This window comes from Anoplophora glabripennis, unplaced genomic scaffold, assembly GCF_000390285.2.
Source record: "Anoplophora glabripennis isolate ALB-LARVAE unplaced genomic scaffold, Agla_2.0 scaffold617, whole genome shotgun sequence".
In the NCBI taxonomy this organism is placed as follows: Eukaryota; Metazoa; Arthropoda; class Insecta; order Coleoptera; family Cerambycidae; genus Anoplophora; species Anoplophora glabripennis.
The window spans coordinates 200,041-226,574 of NW_019416694.1; the positions used below are offsets into that span (position 1 = coordinate 200,041).

General features: G+C 31.2%; 1 protein-coding gene across 1 annotated transcript in view; it reads right to left on the bottom strand.

Annotated features, from left to right (window-relative positions):
* LOC108912242 (serine/arginine repetitive matrix protein 1-like) overlaps window positions 1-9,788 on the bottom strand; it is a 208,775-nt gene extending 198,987 nt beyond the window's left edge. The window contains exon 1 of the mRNA XM_018717428.1: window positions 9,586-9,788. The gene's annotated coding sequence lies outside the window, so the exon portion shown is untranslated. The remainder of the gene's footprint in view (window positions 1-9,585) is intronic.
* Window positions 9,789-26,534: the final 16,746 nt, after the last annotated feature.

Consider the following 26,534-nt stretch of genomic DNA (forward strand, 5'->3'; position numbering starts at 1 on the left):
TTAATATACAGTGCTTAAGTAATAAATATAGATATGACTTCATTTATATTGAATTCACGTGTAGGTTACAATACCAAATCGATTCAGTGATATTGTGTCTAGATTATATTGTTGATTTCAGTAAATATTTTAAGAATTCCCACACTAATACAAATTAGAAATCTTGATAGTAACTTAAATTTAAGCTAATTGTTTCTAATTACTTATAATGGATTAATTAATTATAATAAAAATATATCTACTATAAGGAACATGTAATGTTAAACGAGTAACATAAATGATGTAGGCAGATAAATAGTACGTAACTACCACAAAAAAGATTTTTGTTTGTCTGAAATCTGAATCTAAATGAGTTCTACAAACAGGAGCAGGATATAGGTCAGTAAATAAATTGGTTTGCAAATCTGTCAAGTTATCGTTTATTGCTTTGCCGCAACCTGTGATTTATTTTCAAACTTAATAAGACCATTTACTATTATTGAGTGCCGTACAATTACTAGCAACAAAAATTGTTTGCTTCTGTTCTATAATATTTACGACATAAATTAAATGTGTCGAATGGATTGGTTTATGAGAAAATAACAGAAACTACTGAGATCAATTAATAGTAATTTTTTAATTAGTACGTATATTATTTATAAATCTTTATGTTTTGATTTACAACTTACGCAATAGAGATCGGAAGTGTTAGGGCGGTTGCAATGTGGTATAGGTTCGCTGTAGGCCGGGTTCTCTTTTATGTTATTTTATTCAAACAAAAAGTTTTTTACTAATGGTGCCGAAACATCAACTACTTCATATTTTCCGTATCATTTTGTACATATATGCCTCTGATCTGAAGCTTCGCATCGATCAATTTATTCGATACGTATCTAGCGGCCTGCCCATTTGGCCTGGAGTGCCGGTGAACAGCCCATATTTTTTGCTGAGGGACGTTGGCCGTTGTCCTTACTTGGTCGAGTGTATGGCACGTGTTTTTATGGCAGTCAGTAGCATTGTGTATCGTGAGCATATAGCGACACACGGCTTGACCACAGATTTAGCCTATTTCTGCTACTACAAGAGATTCCGATGTCTAGTCATTAAAAATAACATCGATAACACGACTACAGTATGTTTGTTAAGTATACTTACTTTTTGTGGCTTTCCAAGTGGCTTCAGTCGATTTCATTTCACAAATGTCTATTTATTCAGTATTACTGTGGTTTGTATACTCTTATTACTGTGATTTACTGTTTGCATCAGTCTTACAATTATTCAAAATAGCTTATGTGCATAACAATGCAGAATTAATTAATGTTGTTTTAATTTATGTCTATGACGAAGCAGAATCAAAATTAGCAGCTTGTCTCTTCAATGGTTCAGCTAGAGCAGTCTTTTTCAACCAAATTGTAAAAGAGATGAAGGTAGCACATCGTTTTGTAGCAATCGAAGAACAAATTTTAAATATTTCTGAAAAATTTGAAAAAAGAAATTGAAGATTTTAAATTTTAGAATTTTCAATGTTATTTCAAATACGCTCCTTTTTCTGTTGAAAATTAAGTTTTCGTCTTCTAAATTTATTGAATATCAAATCTGTTGGACCTTATCTACAATCTCCTTTTACTTTTTCAGTGTATAACGCGTAAACGGTTCTAATATAGCTCTGTACCAAACGCTGTCTCTGATTATATCTAGTACTACCAGTTAACAGAATAATCATTACAATGAACGTCATACGTCCTTATGTACATACACCGGAAATGTGGAATGAAACAAAGAATTTTATTTTTGTAACAAGTATCCTTAGATCGTCAAAAATGGTTCTTGTACCATTTATAAGGGAACCTTATATAAGTTCTCGAAAATGGCCTTGATTCTTGTGTGTTATATTGGTAGGTACTCTTGTTTACAGTAAACTGTAACAAAGTCTCTTCACTTGTTAGATTTACGATACAAATGAATTTGATTGAAAAAAATAATTAAATTAGCACCAATTATTATGATTTGTTCAAATATTTATCTAATAAAAATTCAAAAAGTTTTAAACTAGTTTTTATTTTTTTCGGAATATTTTGCTACATGATATTAAATTACGTATTGCAATTCTGTCAGAATTTAGCAATAACATAATTAAAATTTAGGATAAGAAATAGAATTGAGAAATATAAAAATGATTTTGAGGTAACTTTAAAAGAGAACAAAATAAATTCTACGCATTCGCTTTTTTATTTCTGTGTTTTTATTACATCAAATTAATAAATGAATTCGCAAATGTTTTTTTGCTTTTGACACAATACATAATTTTGTATTATGACTGAAATTTTGATGATTTATTAAGTAATATTATTTATCATAATTAAACAAAGAAATCTGTTTTGTTAAATTTTAAAAAACTTTATGGTTTTCAAGAAAAACTCTATTAACTGACACAAGATTTGAAGTGTTCAGAAAATAATCAAAAAGTCAGTAGTAGGCTTTATCTTTCAAATTTGACAATTGGTCAAATAAATTTTACTTCACTTCTGTCCTAATTCTACAAAAAGAAAACAAGTACCTAGGTAGTTTTTAAATAAACGAATATTTTATTAAGTAAAAAACACAAATAAATAATAAAAACAATAATTGATATTTTTTCAACAACAATCAGAGGCAATGGTTGAAATAAAATAATTTTATTACTAACTGACAAGTTTGAAAGATAAATTCATAAAAAAATTTTAAAATTAAATTCTGCTGTGAATTAATATTATTATTTTCCATTTCAGTCAATGAAAAAAAAGTTCGGTACAATTTTAAGGGTGAGTCATCCCCAATGAACACCTCCAATTAACTTTAAATCATAGTCAAAGAAGACCAATACTAATAAACCTAAATCATGTACCAAATTTGGTTCTTCTGCGGTAAAGTGTTGCAGAGATATTAATTTTTTTTCGAAATTTAAGGCCCCACTTTGGGGGCTAATAACTCCTCAGGGGTGCAACTTTGTATATACGTAAATTTGGTTATATTACTATATTTTGGACAGATATGTATATGAATGAGCAATATTGTAAATACATATAATTTGTCATTCATTAGCGTATTGATAATTGCGTTTTGAACTTTCTTAGAAAATTATCTTCCAATATGTGTATAATCAAATGGAATTTCTCAAAATATATGTGTTTCCAAAGCCTTTGAATACCTATAAAAAATAAAATGTAGAAATTCGTATAATACATGAAGAGATAAAATCAGTCTGTGTACGAAGAACCACTATAACAGTTTATGAAGAGCTTATGGAATTGTCAAACCGCTTTCTACGAATTTTTCATGCGTACCGCATCTCTCTAAAAATTTAGAGCTTTATAAAAAATACAGTTTGTAGTTGCTGAGCATAAACAAACAAAGTAAAGGTATATCAAATATATATTATTAAATGCATGACAAATGATTATTTCAATACATTGTTTAGTGGTACAGGTACTTTTCTAATTTTTGTAAATGCAGTTACTTGGGATACTATGCAATACAAAAAGTATTTGCACACCATATGTGAGACTCTAGCGACTAAACGAAGCAGCTTTGGGCAAAAGTATTGATCCCAAGAATCTCTGATAGTTCCGTTTGCACGGAATATTTGAACACCCTGTATTTAAATTAACTCAACAACATACATTTATAGTCAACTGTTAACAGCTTTAAAGAGGTTGAGTTGTGATAATAAAATATAAAAAATGTTAGAAGTTAATTCGAGATATCCTGACATATATACTTATCATTAAAAGGTCATTTCTAATGTTGCCATTCCCCACATCCTGTCACACTGCACGTGCAAATAAGAATTCATATGCGCAAAATCATGTCACAGTTAAATTTATCGGTGACATTGATTATTTTCAAGTAATACGTAAGAAATTTTTTATGTGAAATTAATACTAGCATTAAACTGAAGAGAATAAATACTGCTGTAAAAATTCTGAAAGCGAATTAAACATGCCTAATCGTTACTGCGGTTAAGTATAATTCAAATAAATTCGAAAACTTACACTTAAGGTGCTCAAATAAAATAAATAATCTCTTTAATACAACTGATTTTGAAAAAAGTGAAACAAAAGATTTCATTAAACTTATTCAAAAGCTTTTTGGGATATTTTTAAGAGTACACTGTAATACACCGTATTTTTTTATTATCAGTAAAAAAGTACACAAAATATGCCCAAAAGTTAACACAGCTAAAAAATGTCGATATTTTTAACACTTAAAAGTAACGCCCTCTAGGAGCTAGATCTAAAAGGTTACATTTGTCAATGATGTTATTTTATTCTAGTTTGATAAATATTGTCAGAGGGTAAAAAAACATTGTAGTAATAAAAAAGGTTTAATTATTTTTTGACAAAATCAATGACAAAATTAGACTGAAAAGTCCCGTAAATAAATTCATTTCATATAATCTCTAATTTGACTGTGCCTTTCTCGGTAAAGTGTATCGCAATATTTTTTCCGTCTAAATCTGAAATAAACGAAGATGGTATGAAAAATGAAGTCATAATGTTATTGCAATACTGTGAGAAATGGATGAAAACATCGCTGTAAATAATCGGAAAATGGGATTAGGTGAATATTTCACACGTAACTAACTATTGATTGTTTAAAACCTTTCTCACGTTCAAACTGATATTAGCAAGGGGAAATGATTCTGATTTCAATCAGACTTCAACGAAACAGGAAATTTTAAAATACAAGTGGATCAACTCGTGCTATGTTTATACAAGCTTTCATTTTTAAACATAAAAGGTGTCCACATTTTCACTTATAAAAATCAACCATCTGCTGCTTTATATGCAGCTTTTATTATTTTTTTTAGTAGTTTCATAAATCACGTTTTAAGCAGCGTGTAGAAATTGCAATAAATTATCAAGACAAAAAATTAAACATAAAAATGTGTATCTAGGTGTATAAAGAGGTGTATTCATAAACTTGGTTAATTTATTCTAATTATAAATTGTTATCAACTTTAAAATTAGGCAGCTGCATCTACAATTACATTTGTCGTAAAATAAAAATAATATTTTTCTATTACAAGGGTCGCCAGAAATATCTGTGCTGTTCAAATTTAATATAAGTGTGAGATTGTGGAGCAGATGCAGAAAAATATTGGTTTTCCAATTGGATAGTTTTTCCTGATTATTTTACACCAAATCATGCGTAAAATTATTATTCTACGAGAATACCAAGCAGCAACTATTACATTGATTTAATAGTCTAATTTAATAAAAAACACATTTTTAGCGGGCATCAGAAAAAATTAAATATCGTTCTCATAACGTTAAAATTGATCTTCACAGTCGATTAATTCGATTAACAGCGTATGAAGTACCAACTAAGACTTATTGAACTAATCAGTTGGGTATTTAAATTGTGTGTAAATTTATTTGTGTGAAATATGCATGCATATATATTCACAGTTATACATTTGATCCTCAGTCATCCAAAGATTGCAGTGAATGAAGTGCACTTAGGTTACAGAGTTATTATTTACGTGGTTCTCCTAAATCTGATATTTTATTTAGGACTACATTTTAAGGTTGGCCTCATGTATGAATCACGAATTCACAAGGTGTAAACAATAAAATGAAATCGTAAAAGCAGATCTACTTCTTTTTTAATTACTGAGAAACCTACGAATCTACTAAATAGGTATTTGAGGAAATATTCCTAAAAAAGTTTGTAAGATGTTATTCCGTTATCTATAAAAAGATCGGAACTTATATTTATTTCTAACTTTAAAATCAGTATTGTTCGTTTTGTACAAGAACCTTACCTCGAATTTATTCAAAATTTTTTATTTTTATATAAAATACATCTAAGTATACCTAATTATTTTTAATTCAATCTTAACACTGTTTAGATACTTCAATGAACTAAGTTTTTGTTTCTTGAACTCTTATTTGTAAAATAAGTTGACAGAAAACAATCCAAAATATACCATAATATTAGAGACGACGTTATTTAAAGATAAAGGAAGAAATACAGTTATTTTTCTATAATTTGTCACAATTTCGGCAACGCAATTTTGCCAAATCCATTTATTTAACAATCTTTCTTCTAACTTATGAAAAACTTTAACCTAATTATTTTTTACAGATTGTGGTGAACAACAAACGATACTTTTTATGAAAAATTCAAATACAATCTAAGCGGTCTGTAAAAGTAGATGCACTATTTCACTTTGTTTCCTAAAAAGGTTTCACTTACATAGTAAAATGTTTGACCAATGGTGGATTATGCGTCATAAATTATTAAAAAAGAGTTCTTAAGCACTGAAAATGTTTCAATTTCGACATATGCGATGTAAATGTCTGATAAAAAAATGATTTTTTTATATTACAAAAAGTCTGAGGTGGATACTTGGCATGCAACTTTAAATTAAGGTATTTGTGTGTTGTAAGGCTGGCATTTTATAGATAAGAAATCGCACTTTTCGTAAGACAATGATAGAACAAAGATTTAATTTTTCACATTGAAAGATCATGAAGAACAAGGAAACACCAGAAAATGTACCTTTCCTGTTTTGTCCGACAAATTCGAAAAGATGCTCAATAATTGTGATTAATACATGTGTTAAGAATTTCCTAAAATCATTCTGCAGGTTGTGATTATGTTTATAGTACCTACGCGATTCTCTGCATGTTCAACAGGCGTACAAAATTAAGGAAACATAACGATAAATATACGAGATGGAAATATGTTTTGTTTTCTTATTTTCAATGTACATATTTTCAATTGTTTTATACCCTGAAGAAAACTTATATAATTGGTGCAGTGAAGAGATATTTGCTAAAATGCTGGTCAAAAAATTGCGTATATAGACGCCCTTTTAATACAGGGGCGTAATTTCAGAGGTTGACGTCGTTTTCTCTCCACATTTTCTTCCAATCTATTGCAAAATTGATTTACCCTTTTCAGGATAAATGATAAGATGTTGGACTATGTCTAACCAATTATATCAAAATGTGTCAAACGATCACTTTTTGAATGAAAAGAATAATTAAGTACATATCCAAATATTCACGTGTTTGAGATAAATCAAATTATTTACATGATTTCCGTCTATTGTATTTTGCAATTTTTTATGAATTTAGAACACCCCGTATCTCGAAAACGAAGTTCCTCAGAACATATATCTTCTATCAATTCGTTTTGTTAATTTCTGATATAAAACTCGCTAATGGCAAATAATTTTAGTTACATCCTTTAGTTTTATGTGTCCCATAATGAATTGTATATAGACTAACAGGTGATTTGTGATGTCATAAGAATATGATCTGGCCAAACTTACCTTAGTACAAAAGCTGATAGTAACCTAGTTACAGGTTGTTAAAATCAACTCTGTAGAAACTCAACAGCAATCTAAATCTAAACACTAACAAGTGTGGTATGAACTAGTTTTGAGAGCGTTTTTCATTGTTTCTGTTTTTGTTTGCAGGACTACTTTGATAAAGTGCATCTACAGTCTAAATCACAATGAATCTTTTAAACGCAAATATCTCGGGAACGGCAATTTCTAGTGACATTATGAAGGCATACCCTTTTGATGTAAAAGTGATGGAAAACAATATTGTTGCCAGAAAATAAGATATAGTGTGGTACAAAAAAAATTGTGAAATATAGAAGTTCTAAGAGGCGGTGTAAGTGGCCCTCTAGAATGTATGCCAAAATTATGAGAAAATTTAAATTTTTCAAGTTAAAAAAACTTAGGGATATCAAATTTCGTTTAAATACATCAATTACTTCCAAGGTTATTTAAAAAAAAATGAAAATAAAATTTTGATTGTGACATTGTAAATCCGTTACTATCCACTTTTGGACTAAGGTAAGTTGGCCAGATCACATTATTATGACGTTACAAATCACTTGATACTCTATGTACAATTCATTATGGGACACCCTGTATACTTGTTTTTTAAACTATAAGATCGTATTATCTCCAAGTGTTTATGTGTGGTATTTTTTAAATAGGTTTCTCGGGGTTTTTCCTTTGGCACAGAGATTAAACAAAACTCTTGTTTTTTCTCTTTTTGCCTACAGTGAAATTTCACAATGAGAGGTAAATAAATACATTTCAAATACAATTCACACTACGTTGACAAGATTTTCCACATGGGTAATATTTTACAGTAACGTATTTATATACTTCTTATTGTCGTCAGATTTCTAAACAAACAATAAGTTTGTTAAAAGCAACCCCCCAACTAATATTTCTTGTCCAGTGGTTTAATTAGTTTCTTAATTTGCCTTTACATTACGTACAATACCCAAAAAACAACTCTCGGACATTTAATGTTTATCTATTAATTAGGATTCCTGATAATGCTTATGTTTCTAACAGTTATAATAAGGCAATAACTATATTTACTATTTAAAGGTACTCTACAAAATATGTATTAAAATAAAACAAAAAAAGTAAATACATATATCCTTGTGCTACAACGAAGATCAAATCAGGAGATATTTTCACATTTTTTAAACTATGTTTCGAAAGGTTTTTTATTCTTCAAGTCGGCAATTCATATTTAAATTCTTTATTGTACAGGATAATCCCACTCACAGGCCAAATTAAGAAATCTATATAAACTTTTAAAAAGCTTGAGGGCCCTTCTATATGTGATTAAATTTTCAAGTATCTAAGGCCCTTGGTTTTTGCTGTGCAAAATTTTGAAAATTGCATTTTTTTTCAAAATCTGGATTGCAAAATTATTATGCAAAGTCTATCGAACCGATTTTGATGAAATTTGGTGTGATAATTCTACATAACATGAAGTTTTTTTGAGCCAAGTATAAAGGTCCTATACCCAATTTAAATACCCCAAAAAAATTCCCTAAAAAGTATTGTTTTTTAACCCCATTTTTGCGATTTTTTCGATTTTTACCATAATAATCATGATCATTCGATTTTTAACTAGACATGTTTTGTAAAAAATTTAATTGCAAACATTTTTTTTCCTCTTCTATTTTCGCCTAAAATCAACTCTTGAAAAGATACATAATTAAATAGGAAGAAAAATATGACATTTTTCGAATTTTTTTAACATATTGTGCCGCCAAAAGTTAAGCCCACGTTTTTTTTAGGCGCATAGAAAAATTTTCATTTCTAGTGATATTTGAAAGCCAAAAAGCCAAAAATCTCCGTGGATATACGATTCACCCAAATATGGCTTTTTGAAACAGATACCGTCTGGACTAATAGTATAAATGTGCGGAAACGGAAATATTTTTTTTTTCCGCTGCGTAATCAAGGAATATTCCAATATGTACTTATCATGTTTTAGAGTGATGAATAAAATTTAAAAAAGTAACCCTTTACGGATCATTGCTGCATAGGGGTTTATTTAACACATTATATTTTTCATTTGTAGTACGGCAAAATGTAAAAAAAAGGTTGAAGGACATTTAAATGTCTTGGACATTTACAGTTTGTTAGTTAGAATTACTCGAAACGTTTAAATTTCAGACAATCATAACGCGATTGTCCTTTATTTAATATAACATCGTTACATAATACGTCATTGCTAAAAATTGACACTGGTCATCCAAGCTAAGCAAATCAAAAACTCTACTTACAGTTCGGCCGGCGGCGTGCGGTAATCCCAAAAACGCGGAGCACACCAAAACACAGAGCAGTCCATTCACAAAACTCGCACGTGTCGCAGGAATGCACTAGCACGTTGCAGGCAGGATACAAATAGATTAAAATGCACCCGTCGCTCGCTGAGAACAAACGAAGATCGTGGCGGTACGTTCGAGAATAGCGGCCTCACCTTCGCGGAGCCGTGCGGAGGCTCGCTGATCACCTTGCTCTGTACCAGCGGCAGTACCATGTAGGTGGTACCCGCGGTACCTGCCGATCGCCTCTCATACGTTTGTTAATGGTGTTCGGTTCGGGTGTCGATCGGATGAAAAATTGTTGTTAAAAACAACGATAAATTAGTGCCACTCGTTTTTCAATATTTTAGCAACCTTCGAAAATACAAAAAATAGAGAAAAACTACACTATTTAAGAACACTGCTTAAGAACACTACTTAAGAACACTACTTCAGAACACTGCTTATACTATGAAATTGAATGTGACGATAAAATTGTAGCACTCGTTCTTCAATATTATACCAACCCTCAAAAAAACAAAACAAAAAGTAACAATAGTGTTCTGAACAATAGCGTTCTGAAGTAATTTTCTTAAATAGTTAAGAACACTGCTTAAGAACACTACTTAAGAAAAATGCTTAAGAGCATTTACTCTGAAATTAAAAATAGCGACAAAATCATACAACTAGTTCTTCAATATTGTAGGTACCTACCCTCAAAAAAATAAAACGTAAAGAAAAATTACTTTAGAACACTACTTAAGAACACTGTTTAAGAACACTACTTATACTCTGAAATTAAAACTAACGTTAAATTGGTACCACTCGTTCTACAACATTTTACCAACACTCAAAAAAAACGAAAAGTAAAGGGAAACTACTTAAGAACAATAATTATAAACACTGTTTAAGAACACTACTTATAATCTGAAATTAAAAATAATGATAAATTGGTACCGCTCGTTCTACAACATTTTACCAACACTCAAAAAAAAACAAAAAGTAAAGAAAAACTACTTAAGAATTATATATATACAGGGTGACATAGAAAAAAGTACATTGCATAGTGCCACACAATAGAGGACACTAAAATAAGAAAAAAAGTTCCTATGAACATGGGTCTGCAAGGCCTTCGGTTAAAAGATACGGGGTGTTGAATTTTATTTTTGTTTGGGTTTTTTTTTTAATATCTTTAGCCAGAGACGCAAGAAATGGATAAAATGTGGTATACAGGGTTTTTTTTATCATGCTAAATTCAAATATGATCTTAGTTTTGTGATTACTGATAGAGGGCGCTACATACAGGGTTCCATATCTATTGAATCGGTCCTAACTTTTTTGCTATACACTGTATGTCATTTTCGACTGAAAAAAATTTGTTATCCCTTCTTTATACGTAAGAAAGGTATACCTTGTCCAAGTCGCTAGAAGCAATGGTTCCAGTACAAAAGCCGACAATGCACGCAAATTATTCAAAAAGCGCCAAAGTAACATTTGCAAAAACAATGATAAATAACAATTAAATAATGTGTCATAATGACACTTGTCAAACTAATATAATAATTGTTAGAGGTATTTTGTGTTCTTGATTAAGTTTTTCATTGGTTTTCTCACTGATTATTCAAAATTGCTTTCAAAAATGGTTCGCTACACTTTTGAAGAATACAGGGACATGATTATGTGTTACGGCGAAGCTAGATCAAATTCTTACGAAGCTCAACGTATCTATCGAGAAAGATATCCTTTAAGACAAGTTCCTAATGTTCGAACATTTATTGATGTGCATAGGCGTTTGGGAGAAGATGGCTGTTTTAGAAAACCAAAATTGAATAGTGGGGTTTCCAGAACTCGCCGCACTGTGCGAAACGAAGAAACTGTTTTACGAATGGTAGAAAATAATCCGAGAACAAGCACCAGGAAAACAAGTTCAGCGGTGCGAAACCTTAACCATGAATCAGTTAGACAAATTTTCAAAGAACAACTTCTTCGCCCATATCATTTCCAAAAAATTCATTCACTATTGGAACATGACTTTGTTCCTCGTGTACAATTTTGCGAATGGTTTCAAAACCAAAGAGAAAACATTATCTCAACAATTTTGTTTACTGACGAAGCTAGTTTTAGTCGTGATGGTATTATGCTGTAGAAATACATAATGAAGAACAATTATGGATAAGAATAATGGAATCGGCAGATAGATTTCATAATAACCTAGGAATATTTCAAAGATGCCGTCAATAATTAAGAAGAAGAATGGAAAAATGTATTGAAGTACAAGGGCAACAATTTGAACATCTTCTAAAAACTTAATGTTTTGTTTTAACCATTAAAATTTAATTGTTGAAGTATTTATCATTGTTTTTGCAAATAAAAAAAAATTAAAATTCAACACCCCGTATCTTTTAACCGAAGGCCTTGCAGACCCATGTTCATAGGAACTGAACTTTTTTTCTTGTTTTAGTGTCCTCTATTGTATGACACTATGCAATGTACTTTTTTCTATGTCACCCTGTATATATAGATTAAGAACACTACTTACTCAAATAAAAAATAACGATAAAATGGTACTACTTGTGCAAAATACTTTAATTTATTTTCAAAAAAAACTGTCTTCTTAAGAGCAGTGCTTATGCGCCACTGAGATGTTCGTAAATGTAGTAGAATTTGCTGAATCGATAACACACAGTATCTGCGGAAAAATAATATCATCCTTTAGATTTAAAAAAAGGGTTAATTGTGTAATATATTTTCTTATAAAAAAACGTGTTATTTTTGTTTTTATCAATAAAAATAGTTATATTTCCTATTCAAATAAACTATATAATTATGTTTTTATTTACGTAAATAGCAACCCAAGGAAGGTAGAGAAGAAGTTCGAATAACAAAAGTAACAATTAACACGTTAAAAGTTAATCATATCAAAAACAAAGTAATAATGTTATGGAATTAAAATACAAAAAAAAGTAATAAAATAAGAGATAACAAAAAAAATACAAATTAAATAAACGTAAATAATGAAAATTAAAATTAAATAAAAATTTTTAAAATGCCAGAATTTTCAATGCGCAAACTTTCGAAAAGTGGCCGACAGGAACAGCTAAAGACATCCAAGTTTATTTCACAGTTAAACAAATTGAACATAAAGGAAAAACATTTAATCTGTTGATTCTCTCTGTGGGTAAATAAGTACATTCAAAACTCTTTGATTTATTCGGAATAGGTACATAAAAATTTAGTCTTGTTAAATATCTGAATAGTAAATGAGATATTTAATCATTTTGAAGAGAGCCACAAACAACAAAGTTTCGACTTCTTTTTACCATACCATAAAATTCAAATTTTTACTTGTATCCATTCGAAGTTCTCAGGGTGAACATTATATCCTGAAGCTCAAACTACTGTCACATATTCTACTTTTCTATAAAAATTTTAATTCCATCGGTATTGGTAAAATCTCATATATCATCGTACAACTAAACTAACAGATTTTAGTACCTCAGAAATAACATAAACATAACATAACCTACTTGTAGAACAGAATAATAAAATCTCTCACAAGTCCACTCGAGACTGTCAAGGTCATTTAGTGACTACTAATATGCAATTCGCATTATTTTGTCAATAAAACACATAATACTATTGATACTGCATTTTTTATATTTAATTCAAGATTATTTGAAATATACTATTCACAAATCATTGTAATTCGATTTAATTGTTTTGTTATACTTTTAATTTTTTTAATCATCTAATGTCTCCATAATAAAAATTTTACGCTGTTTTAGCTTGTCATAAATAAAAAAAAATTGAATAGAAAGAGCTCTAATACAGAACCTTGCGGTAAATATCATGTAATATATTGAGATCATCTAGTCTTGAATTTCGACAATTTGGTAGACAATTGAGACAAGATATAAAATATGGTGATCTAAGCGATAAAATGCTTTAGTGAAATCAGAATGTATCACGTCAATTTGAAAACCATCATCTATTAATTCTGCTATATCTTGAGTCACAATCATTTTAACCATCAACCTACCTTTATAAAAACCATGCTGAAAAAGAGAAATTAGATTTTTATTAACATTTCAGGCTATTGCTATTTTTATTGTTCATAAACGACTTGTCTTCTGTAGTAGAATGTGAGTATTTACTTTTTGTTGATAGCCTTAAGTTGTTCAAGAAAATTTACTCTAACAATGGTTATTTAGTAGTTCAACAACAAGTGGCAAAAATACAGATCAGATGTAATGTACCTAATTGAAGTATGAACGTTGTGTCAAGTTTTGACATTTACATACGATTTACATACATATAAGCAATTTCTTGTTGTAGCTATTTAAAGTCCAATACGATTAAGAACCTTACAGTTTTTTTTTACGGAAGATACAGAGTTGTCATTTTTCATTCAATATGTTACAACTTTCAAAATGACGGGATTTCTTGAATTTGATAAGATGATTGCTCTTAAACCACTGCTTTATTGTTATGTCCATTCTAGGAAAGGTCAAAGGAATTTTATGAATTTCTTAAACTTCTAAACCAGCAATGACTCAATTATTAATTAAAAAATCCTATAAACATGTGTACGCAAATTATTCGTTTTATTATACAGGATGTTCAAAATATATAAAATGATAATTTCGATTTGCATAAAACGATGAATAATAGGCACATGAATTATTTCATCCATTATTTTATTCACAACATTATTAATATCATAAATAACTTAATGTTGGTCTTTTCAGTGATAAATAGGAATGGCATTTTGAAAATTAAGAAAAACCTTGCTCCCTATCCTCGATTCTAGAAGAATATATCTAGAATACGTTTATGTAAAGTCTCAGTACTCTGTCGTAATGACGAACCAAATGTGAAATAATTTAAAGGAAAAATTTTATACCTGGAAACACACCAATGAAAATACAGTCTTCTTTTCGTTCTCTTTAAGTCTCTAAGGTTAGTCTAAAGTGGATAATTCAGTATAGCAGCTTCTAAAGTCATGTAGTCTATTGTCAATCTTGCGTGTCGACCGATGAGTGCTATACAAATACATCCAACACATTTTTTTTTTTTTTGACAAATAACAGCAACGAGAATAATTCCTTTAATGTTGCTGTTAGAAACGTCGTCTTACTTAAAAGGCGTTAGAAAAAAGTAGAAATTCACCCAAATAAATAAGGAAAGACATTTTTTGAGGAATTCCACTATTTATATTAAGTAGGTATGTTCTATTTTTATAACTGCCCAAATTATTGGAAAAATATAATTTGGAATGATTAGTGTCAATAGTGTCGAACATACTGAACATGCTGTCATGAGCTATTGACTTTTTTCCTACTCTTTTATAACATGGGGATTAGAAACTTACGAAAACAAAAATCAAGTATTGTCCGTCTTACCTTTTTACAGAAATATATTTAAATGCCCTTTAATCCGTTGTATACATTTTTATATAGCTAATAGAATTCCAAAATGATCACATTATTCATTATTGTACAAGCGTTTCTAGGAGATATTAGGCAATACTTCCCTTCTTTAATAGAGAAAACAATTGCTTAAATGATTTTATACCAGGTGACAACTAACAAGGATATCTAATGAAGTATTAACCGATTTGCCGTTGTTTAATTAACAGTGCCATGCTTCCGATCTATTTAAATAAAACCTATTTAATCTTGTGTATCTAATGATTCATTTAACGTTGCTGTTCCCAATTTGTATAAAGAATATCAAGAAACACACTGTTACTGAAAATGTTCTTATACATTTTTTAGATAACAAATACTTTTATGTAGCTACAAATTTGAGGGTAGCTCCATATACCATATGGTAGCACCATGTCCGAAAAATTAATATCAGTAGATTTTGTTTTAAATATTAGTCCATTGACTGCAAGTAGAAAGTTATTGTCCTATTATTTTGTCGGAGAAATATTACAACACCCTGTATAATAGACTAATAAATTAAACATATTTTTTTTTCATTTCATGTAATATGAAAAGGGTACAAAGTGATCCATAAAAACTGATCAAATTCTATGATTTCAAGTCTGGCAAGGTTATTACAATCCATAAAAAATAATTATTTTATAAAATACGTTTTTCTCTAGGTATCTGTTAAATTAGTTGATATATACTGAAATATATTTTTTTCACCGTATGATTTGGCTTAAAAATAAAATTATAACACTTCAACTACTTTATCTCTAGAAGAAAGTTCTCTTTAAATTGTTCAAGGTAATTTTCTGCCCTCTGTACAGGCTGGTCCATTTTCAGTGGGATTTCAGAGTATTTCAGAAACTACTAAATATATGATAAATCTGACACCACGTTCTCGAGCTCGATTTTCATGGCAAACTCAATTGTCAAATCAGAAATTTGCGATCTTCATTTGTTTCTGAATTACAGGGCGTTTCTCGTTATTGTGACACTTTTGAATATGTATGTATCTCAGCTGTTAAATAAGGTAGAGTTAAAGAGAAAACTGCTCAAGACTAATTCTTTGGTGTAGAACTGAATGCCTGTATTAGATTTTTAGTAGGTCTTAAGATTCCAGAGTTATGATCCAAAGTTATATTTTTTTAAATGGAAATCGTAGTTGGTCATGACCTAAAAAAATGGAGATTTTTTTTGCTTTTCAGCAATATATCACATGATATAGTTATTTTTTACAAACACAGAAGATACGGGGTGTTTTATATATAAATTCGATTCTTTTTTATATTTTAATATGGCTGGCTATGAAAATACATATAAAACTATAATTTTTACTTTTACAAAACTCATATCTGTTGTAAAAATATGAAGTTTATTTAAAATATATATTACAGATAAGAAAATATAGTTTTCAAATATTTGTTCCACTTCAACTCAAGTTACAATATTAACCGTAAATTAAACAATAGTAAGTGCCTACATCATCATCTAAATGTTCAATTACCGTCCCTGAACTGTCACACATTTCGCGCATCTTCTGGCAACGCTTCGGGTAGCATTCATTAAATGTATATTAGAAATATTATTAAAAGAATTTTCAATATTTCGTCGAAGTTCCTCGATAGAGTAAAAAAAAATTTAAATATAATGTCTTTTAGAAAACCCCAAAGGAAAAAGTCCAACGGACTCAAATCATGTAACCTAGATGGCCATTTGATCGGTCCGTTTGTTCCTATCCACCTATCTCCTAAAACTTCGTTAGTATTATATTATCATATGAGTATATGTTGTGCATTTAAAAGAAACGTCATATTTTTACAACAGATGAGTTTTGTAAAAGTAGAAATATAGTTTTATATGTATTTTCATAGCCAGCCATATTAAAAAAGAAAAACATACATAATTTATATATAAAACACCCCGTATCTCCTGTGTTTGTTAAAATAACTATAGTATGTGGCATATTGCTAAAAAGCAAAAAAAATCTCTATTCTTTTAGGCCATGGTTAGCTACGATTTCCATTTAAAAAATATAACTTTGGGTCATAACTTCGAAATCTTAAGGTCTACTAAAAATCTAATATTGGCATTGAATTATACGCCAAAGAATTAGTCTAGAGCAGATTTCACTTTAATTCTAACTCATTTAACAGCTGAGATACAGACACGTTCAAAAATGAGACAATAACAAGAAACGCCCTGTAACTCAGAAACAAATGAAGATAGCAAATTTCTGATTTGACAATCGAGTTTGCCATGAAAATCGTGCTCGAGAACGTCGTGTCAGATTTATCATATCTTTAGTAGTTTCTGACATACCCTGAAATCCCATCGAAAATGGACCAGCCTGTACATTATCAACTATATTTTACCAAATTATGTCTCTTTAAAATTATCTGTACTCCCACTCCCATCCAATCGATATCTAATTTCCGTACATGAATTTGATGATAATTAATGAAAGCTGTTTGCCGCCAGCTAGCTGAAAATTTAACTAGCGACGACACGAGCAAACAAGGTTAATGCATAAATAATAATCATCGACATAAATGTCCAAGCTGCCTGTGATACCATCTGCACCGTTATATGTATGTAATCATTGAATGCTTTATTCACTTGATGATGCGCGTCCTCGCCTTAGCGACATTAATTTAAGGATGTAAATAGAGGTAGAAAATTGTATTATCTTCCTGAAGTCCACAAAATGAGGGTAACATTCTGATCAATAGTGTGCGTTGTTAAATTAGTCAGTTATTCATTCGTGGAAAAGACCTCGTGAGAAAGCCGTCAAAAGTGCTAAGATTTTATCGACAAGTTCAAGGGAACTACAACTAGATCTAGATAATCTCCTAGTAACGTTTGACGTAACGTCGTTATTCATAAAAGTGCCAGTTAAAGAAGCTTTGGAAGAATCTTTCCAAAGGCTCATCACAGGAAACAAAGATAAGAATTTAGTAGATTTGGTACACTAGATGGATATTTTTTTCTCTCTGAACAAACTGAAGCAACAGCTCTGGTAAATATTTTTTTACATGCAAATCTCCGAGAAGAAAGCTCTGTAGTCAGTAACCCTCTAGCTGAAATGTTCGTTCAGAAATATTGACGATATTGGGTGTCATGGATACAACAACTGCTCGACATTAGTTTTAATGTAGACTTAGAAAACAAGGATACCATTCCATTTATAATATTGTCAGGAATTTGGAGGTATACTACAGCGTTTACCAACCTTTAAGGATAGGTATCCGAATGTAGAGTTTTACAACCATCCGGCTCAGAACAAAGATATTTGTATCGTCAACACCTTAATATACTGATTACGCACCATCTGTGAACCAGAAAACTTGGAAGAAGAGGGACCATCATCTATCATCGGCTTCCAAAGGAAATAGGTACGCTGAAATTAATAAAATCAGATATAAACTAAATCTCGGAGTCTTCACACTAAAGATAGGCATATGCAGTACAGAAAACCCTATGTAAACAGTTACTGTATCCATACCGTTTTCGGAGTGTTCAAACACTTATCCCCCAAGATTTACCAGTTAGGTAAAATTTTTGTAGGTGGTTTGTAAATAAAATCAACATTAACACATTTTGCTGGAAGAACTTTAATAACCGACGAGGCGTATTTTACTAGAGGTAGTATTTTGAACTTGAACTTATAACACACATATCTGAGCAGAAGAAGACCCACACTTTGTACAGCACAAATATATTCAGCACAGATTTTCGATTAATATTTGGGTTGACGTACGTGTTGATCTATGACAGACCTATAAGTATTACCAAAAAGACCCGCAAGCGGCATCTATTGTAACGTTTTGCAAGATGTACTAGGGACTTTGTTACACCATAAAGGAGGTAAGTATTTACCAGTCGAGAATGATTTTGCGCCCGAGCGGAGCGAGGGCTGACAATAGAGTCCGAGATTGCTAAATTATACTTAACTGCTGCGTGGTGTATAACATGTTATCTGCTCCCGCAGTTCTTTATGATTCATGCAATAAAGATTAGGTTTTATTTTTTGACATTTCTTAATCAATTCATTTTGACATNCGAGCGGAGCGAGGGCTGACAATAGAGTCCGAGATTGCTAAATTATACTTAACTGCTGCGTGGTGTATAACATGTTATCTGCTCCCGCAGTTCTTTATGATTCATGCAATAAAGATTAGGTTTTATTTTTTGACATTTCTTAATCAATTCATTTTGACATTGTTCGAAATCTTGCAAAGTCGCCTTGGTTGTTTGGATTTTGTCGTTTCTAAGGTGTTTATAAACAAAGCTACATAAAAGTTGCAATTTTTCTGTTTTTGAATTACTATTTCCAAAAGAGTGATTTTCAAATAGAAAGTGCTGCAAATGCTGCCTGCGAATTTTTATTGCCCGAGAAGTCGAAAGTGCGCTACGGACGAGTATATAGAAATTTCAAAGAATGGTGCCAGAATAAAAATGCATATTTCATGGAGAAGTCAAGAACTTAAAGTCACCCGCGAGATTGTGGAGTGAATACTCATTGATTAAGTCAACTATTTTCATACAGGAGAACGTGGATATATCAAAATATCCCAAGCTAAGAGCATTTTTGAAACGTAAGAATGACGGCGATACACCTAAAAAGTCGAACGTTTTTACAAGAGAACAAGTCAACGATTTTCTCGTTCAGGCACATATTTGCTAATGCAGGTAGTGACGGTCTTAGGCATTGCAGGCGCATGCCGTTCTCATGAGTTATGCAAACTTACTTTGGACAACGTCAATTCCAAAAATTTAGATGACATTATTGTAGTTACAATTCCAGATTCTAAAAATGGTATGTCACGTACGTTTACAATTACCTACTTCTCATCTGGGTTCTGTTTTTCACCTAGAAATTCTCAAGAAATATATCAAGATTAGATTGGAGATTAAGGGCCAAATTCAGAGACTACCCTAAATCTATACTAACCTTTCACTCATAGCAAACTTATGCTTCACTCAACTTAGGGTGCACTCATCTCATTCTCAGTTCTGGTATTCAGAAATGTGTATAAATGAGTGACTAACTAGAGTGTGCATTAAACCACAAATTTCTAGATAAGGGAACAGTTGNGCATGCCGTTCTCATGAGTTATGCAAACTTACTTTGGACAACGTCAATTCCAAAAATTTAGATGACATTATTGTAGTTACAATTCCAGATTCTAAAAATGGTATGTCACGTACGTTTACAATTACCTACTTCTCATCTGGGTTCTGTTTTTCACCTAGAAATTCTCAAGAAATATATCAAGATTAGATTGGAGATTAAGGGCCAAATTCAGAGACTACCCTAAATCTATACTAACCTTTCACTCATAGCAAACTTATGCTTCACTCAACTTAGGGTGCACTCATCTCATTCTCAGTTCTGGTATTCAGAAATGTGTATAAATGAGTGACTAACTAGAGTGTGCATTAAACCACAAATTTCTAGATAAGGGAACAGTTGGCTACCCAAATATTACCAAAAATATGTCATCAGTGGAAACCTAATGTCATAGTATTTCTTTATTTTGAATGTTGAAAATATATACACAATAAATTACATTTAAATAATAAATAATGAAAATCAAAAGGTTTAATTAATTATCCAGGTAAAACGGTCCCCAGGTAAACCATGATATCCCAAGTAATAATAAGTAAGTAATAATAATCATATTTAGTTCATTTTCCCTACTATGTACTTCAGAGTAGAATGAGTGACAAGCAATCATTTATGACGTCTGTAACAGAACTAATTCTCTAATATCTAAAAAATAATTATAATTTATATAGCGTTCAAGTACAGAATATTCTTTATTGAATACCTGGACTTAATTATTTGTAAAATATACTGCTAGAATATTATGAAACCAAAAAATTAACATATAAGCACACGTCAGACCACTATACTTATATCACTAACCTAGCACTCATTTGTGAGGGCGATTTGAGTACTCATTGAAGTAGAATTGTTTATGAATACGATTAGGGTGAGTTTAGTATGAGATAAGTATGAGTGGAACTTTAGTGAGATTTATGAATTTGGGCCTAAAACTGAAATGTCAGGCTTTTTTATGCGCTTTCAAGCTGATAGATGTTACAACCAACCAGTCGGCAAAAATACCCTTTCTATGATTCCGAATACATTGCACAGTTTTTGACACTAGAGCATCCTGAAACATATACAGGCCATTCATTCCAAAGAACATCGGCAACGTTACTGGCTAATACAGGAGTTGATGTTTAGCAATCAAGAGACATGGTAGATGGAAATCACCCACAATTGCAGAAAGTTTTGTTGCTAGCAGTTTAAGTAACAAAAATGAAATAGCCAACAGGATTCTTTACAATGACACTTCAATTCCAGGTTCTAGTAGTACATGCTGTTTTAATGGATCAGTCAGATAATATTGAGCCTTCGGTGACTGAAATGGAACGGTCAAATCATTTTGAGAAAAATGTGACAATTAGTAAACGCGAGGGGAATAATTATCCAGCTTTTATAAATGTTACTAAATGTAATAATTGTACAATTACTATAAATTCATAATAATTAATAAAATGTAATGTTCATCAAATATTTCTATTTATTTGTTCATAAAATATGCATTTATAACTGGAAATCGTTTTTTTCCTAGGGAGGTAAGTTACCTTCCACTTCCACTGCCACTTCTACGGTAAAATTAACTTACCATAAAGAATTGTGGGAGCGGATAAAATGTTATACACCACGCAGCAGTTAAGTATAGTTTACCAGTTTCGGACTCCATTGCCAGCCCTCGCTCCGCTCGGGCACAAAATCGTCCTCGACTGGTAAATAATACTTACCTCATTTATGGTGTAAATAAAACTATTAAACGTGCTAACCAATATGAGGTATTTTTATAATGATGCCCAGCTAAGGCAGCTCACCATGTTGTTCAGCATTTAATGAAGGCCGCTGGATAGGGAAAAAATGCATTTCACACTTGGCCGGCCTGATTACCTGACTTATACTTTGTGAGTTTATATTTTTGGCGCCATTTGAAACAATGAAAATAATTTTTTATTTTTTAAAGCAGCACAGCAAATATGTATAAATCCAGGAATTTCATGAAAACTAGGAACACAAATGTCATGTGTGCAATGTACATTAAAAACGATGGTCATCGCCCATCTTGCACTGAAGTGATATGCACACACTGTAATGCGACAAAGACAAATTGTGTTGATTATCCAAGTTCTGCCNTTAATCAATTCATTTTGACATTGTTCGAAATCTTGCAAAGTCGCCTTGGTTGTTTGGATTTTGTCGTTTCTAAGGTGTTTATAAACAAAGCTACAAAAAAGATGCAATTTTTCTGGTTTTGAATTACTATTTCCAAATGAGTGATTTTCAAATAGAAAGTGCAGCAAATGCTGCCTGCGAATTTTTATTGCCCGAGAAGTCGAAAGTGCGCTACGGACGAGTACATAGAAATTTCAAAGAATGGTGCCAGAACAAAAATGCATATTTCATGGAGAAGTCAAGAACTTAAAGTCACCCGCAAGATTGTGGAGTGAATACTCATTGATTAAGTCAACTATTTTCATAGAGGAGAACGTGAATATATCAAAATATCCCAAGCTAAGAGCATTTTTGAAACGTAAGAATGACGGCGATACACCTAAAAAGTCAAACGTCTTTACAAGAGAACAAGTCAACGATTTTCTCGTTCAGGCACATATTTGCTAATGCAGGTAGTGACGGTCTTAGGCATTGCAGGAGCATGCCGTTCTGATGAATTATGCAAACTTACTTTGGACAATGTCAATTCCAAAAATTTCGATGACATTATTCCAGATTCTAAATATGGTATGTCACGTACGTTTACAATTACCTACTTATCATCTGGGTTCTGTTTTTCACCTAGAAATTCTCAAGAAATATATTAAAATTAGATTGGAGATTAAAGGCCAAATTCAGAAACATCCCTAAATCTATACTAACCTTTCACTCATAGCAAACTTATGCTTCACTCAACTTAGGGTGCCCTCATCTCATTCTCAATTCTGGTATTCAGAAATGTGTATAAATGAGTGATTAACTTGAGTGCGCATTAAACCACAAATTACTAGATAAGGGAACAGTTGGCTACTCAAATATTACCAAAAATATGTCATTTGTGGAAACCTAATGTCATAGCATTTCTTTATTTTCAATTTGAATAACTCATGTTGAAAATATATATTCACAATAAATTACATTTAAATAATAAATAATGAAAATCAAAAGGTCTAATTAATTACCCAGGTAAAACGCTCCTCATGTGCACCAATTAATAATAAGTAAATAATATTAATCATATTTAGTTCATTTTCCCTACTATGAACTTCAGAGTAGAATGCGTGACAAGTAATCATTTATGACGTATGTAACAGAACTAATTTCTAAAAAATAATTATAACTTATATAGCGTTCACGTACAGAATATCCTTTATTGAATACCTGGACTTAATTATTTGTAAAATACACTACAATTATGAAACCAAAAAATTAATAAATTAGGAATATATAAGCACACGTCAGACACCACTAATATGTCACTAACCTAGCACTCATTTGTGAGGGCGATTGAGTACGATTTAAGTGACTCGTTGAAGTAGAATTGTTTATGAATACGCTTAGAGTGAGTTTAGTATGAGATAAGTGTGAGTGGAACTTTAGTGAGATCTATGAATTTGGGCCTAAAACTGAAATGTCAGGTTTGTTATGCGCTTTCAAGCTGGTAGATGTTACAACCAACCAGTCGGCAAGAATACCCTTTCTATGATTCCAAATAACATTGCACAGTTTTTGAAACTAGAACACCCTGAAACATATACAGGCCATTCATTCCAAAGAACATCGGCAACGTTACTGACATGGTGGGTGGAAATCAGCCACAATTGCAGAAAGTTATGTTGCTGACAGTTTAAGTAACAAAAATGAGATAGCCAACAGGATTATTTACAATGACACTTCAACTCCAGGTTCTAGTAGTACGTCGCATCATGCTGTTTTAATGGATCAGTCAGATAATATTGAATCTTCGGTGACTGAAATGGAGCGGTCAAATCATTTTGAGAAAAATGTGACAATTAGTAAACGCGAGGGGAATAATTATCCAGATTTTATAAATGTTACTAAAAGTATTCATTCATAATAATTAATAAAATGTGATGTTCATCAAATGTTTATATTTATTTGTTCTTAAAATATGCATTTATAACTCGAAATAGCTTTTTTCCCTAGGGAGGTAAGTTACCTCACTTTCCTCGCGTTGTCCATAGCAACTTCTACGGTAAAATCCACTTACCTCCTTAAAAACAGTGTATTAATAGTCTATTTACTATAGTGGGAGCAGATAAAATACCTTTAAACGTGCTAACCAATTTGAGGTATTTTCATAACGATGCCCAGCTAAGGCAGCTCGCCATTTTGTTCATAATTTAATGAAAGCCGCTGGATAGGGAAAAAATGCATTTCACACTTGGCCGGCCTGATTACCTGACTTATACTTTGTGAGTTTATATTTTTGGCGCCATTTGAAACAATGAAAATAATTTTTTATTTTTTAAAGCAGCACAGCAAATATGTATAAATCCAGGAATTTCATGAAAACTAGGAACACAAATGTCATGTGTGCAATGTACATTAAAAACGATGGTCATCGCCCATCTTGCAGTGAAGTGATATACGGACACTGTAATGCGACAAAGACAAATTGTGTTGATTATCCAAGTTCTGCCTTTTAATTTTGATTAATGAACATCTACAAAACTGTTTAAATCAAATTTAATCGTACAATTGTCCAATTATATACACACTAATAATGTTATTTTATTGTTATTGTTGTATAATTTTCAGTGTGACAATTTATTATAGTGATGTCCAAATATTGACACATTTAAATATATATATATAATTTACAGACAAATAGGTATGAAATCGAATAACTTTCTGCTACAAATTGTTTTATTCATTGTAGTTTAAATTTTGTCGTGGATGATGCCGGAGAATCCGCTTCCCAGAGTAACATGACAAACAATTAAGACGTATTTAAATTTTAATTTAATGCATGCAAATTAAGCTGTTCAAATTCAATTGTTTATAATTTTTTTCCTCACATAAATAATTTATTTTATTCTGTATATTTTATGGATACCCTAAATTTGTTTGTTCTACTGGCTTAAATACATTTATGTTTAGTCATCGTGTTACCAACAACACTATGATTTTTTTAAACAAGGTGTTAAAAATGTAAGTCATCCAAAAAATAAGAAAAAAAAGTTCATATGTGTGTATGTGTGTGCGTGTGTCCGAAAAAGCTTCATTTCCGAGATAGGCAGTTTTAAGGTTTTCATAAAAAAAAATATATTTTCCTTAATAAGAAACGGGTAGACCGAGTCTGTAAAATTTGGTACATGTTATTATTTAATAAGTCAGCACGATTTGATCATGGCTATGAAAACGAGATATTTAAGGGGTAGATATTCAGAGGTATTGTTTATTTGTGCATTTCTTCTAAAACAATTAAATTTTCTCAAAAATATTATTCTGAAAGAAAGCAGGGAAAATTAAAATACATACATACAAACTGCTATCGCATTTTTGTATAAATGTGTCAATGGTAATCGACTTGAAGCTGTATGCTGAAGTTGCGGACTGGTGAAAAATTTCGTAACATTCCGAAAAGCCTATATTTGTTTCCATACCTGAAGTAGGTATATCCTGCAACTGGGGCTTATGGAGATTGCTACCGATCTTGCTAGTCACCTTGTTTGGAACCTTTAGAGAACAGTTATTGTTCTACCACAATCAACGTGTACATGCATTGTAATGCTAAATTAATGTTTATAATATGATTTTCCTAACTCTCTAACAGTCTTGATTTAGCAGTATTCATCTTTTTCACAAATGAAGCGGGATTGTTGTTGGAGCCAGAGATTCAACATCGCTGTACTTGAAGTTTAAATGTCCGGTGGGAGATAGGTTAATAGAACCTATTGTATTGCCTAATCAATAGATAGATAGATAGTTTATTTGGCTATTTTACACAAGTACATGGTTTATAGCAAGTCAATACAAGAATACAAAAGGCATAGTTTATATACACATAGCACGCAGCGGTCAACAGTGAAGTGAATTAGAACACTAATAAATATAAATATAAAAGCACACAAAATACCAAAGATAATCGAACTTTGCAGGACCCACATAATCTAGAAAATATTAGATTGATAATACTCATCTACAGAGTAAAAACAGTGAGATAAAAGACTTTTTTTAATATTAATCTTGAAGCATCCCTCATTCATATCCGTTATATGGCAGGGTAGTTTATTATATAATTTAATGTTTAGAATATTTCTTTGCGATTTGACCAATCTGGATCGAGGTACAAGTAGATCACCCGCCACAGCAACTCGTGTATTATAATTATGGCGGTCAGACACCCGGGAAACGATATTCCTGCGAGCATG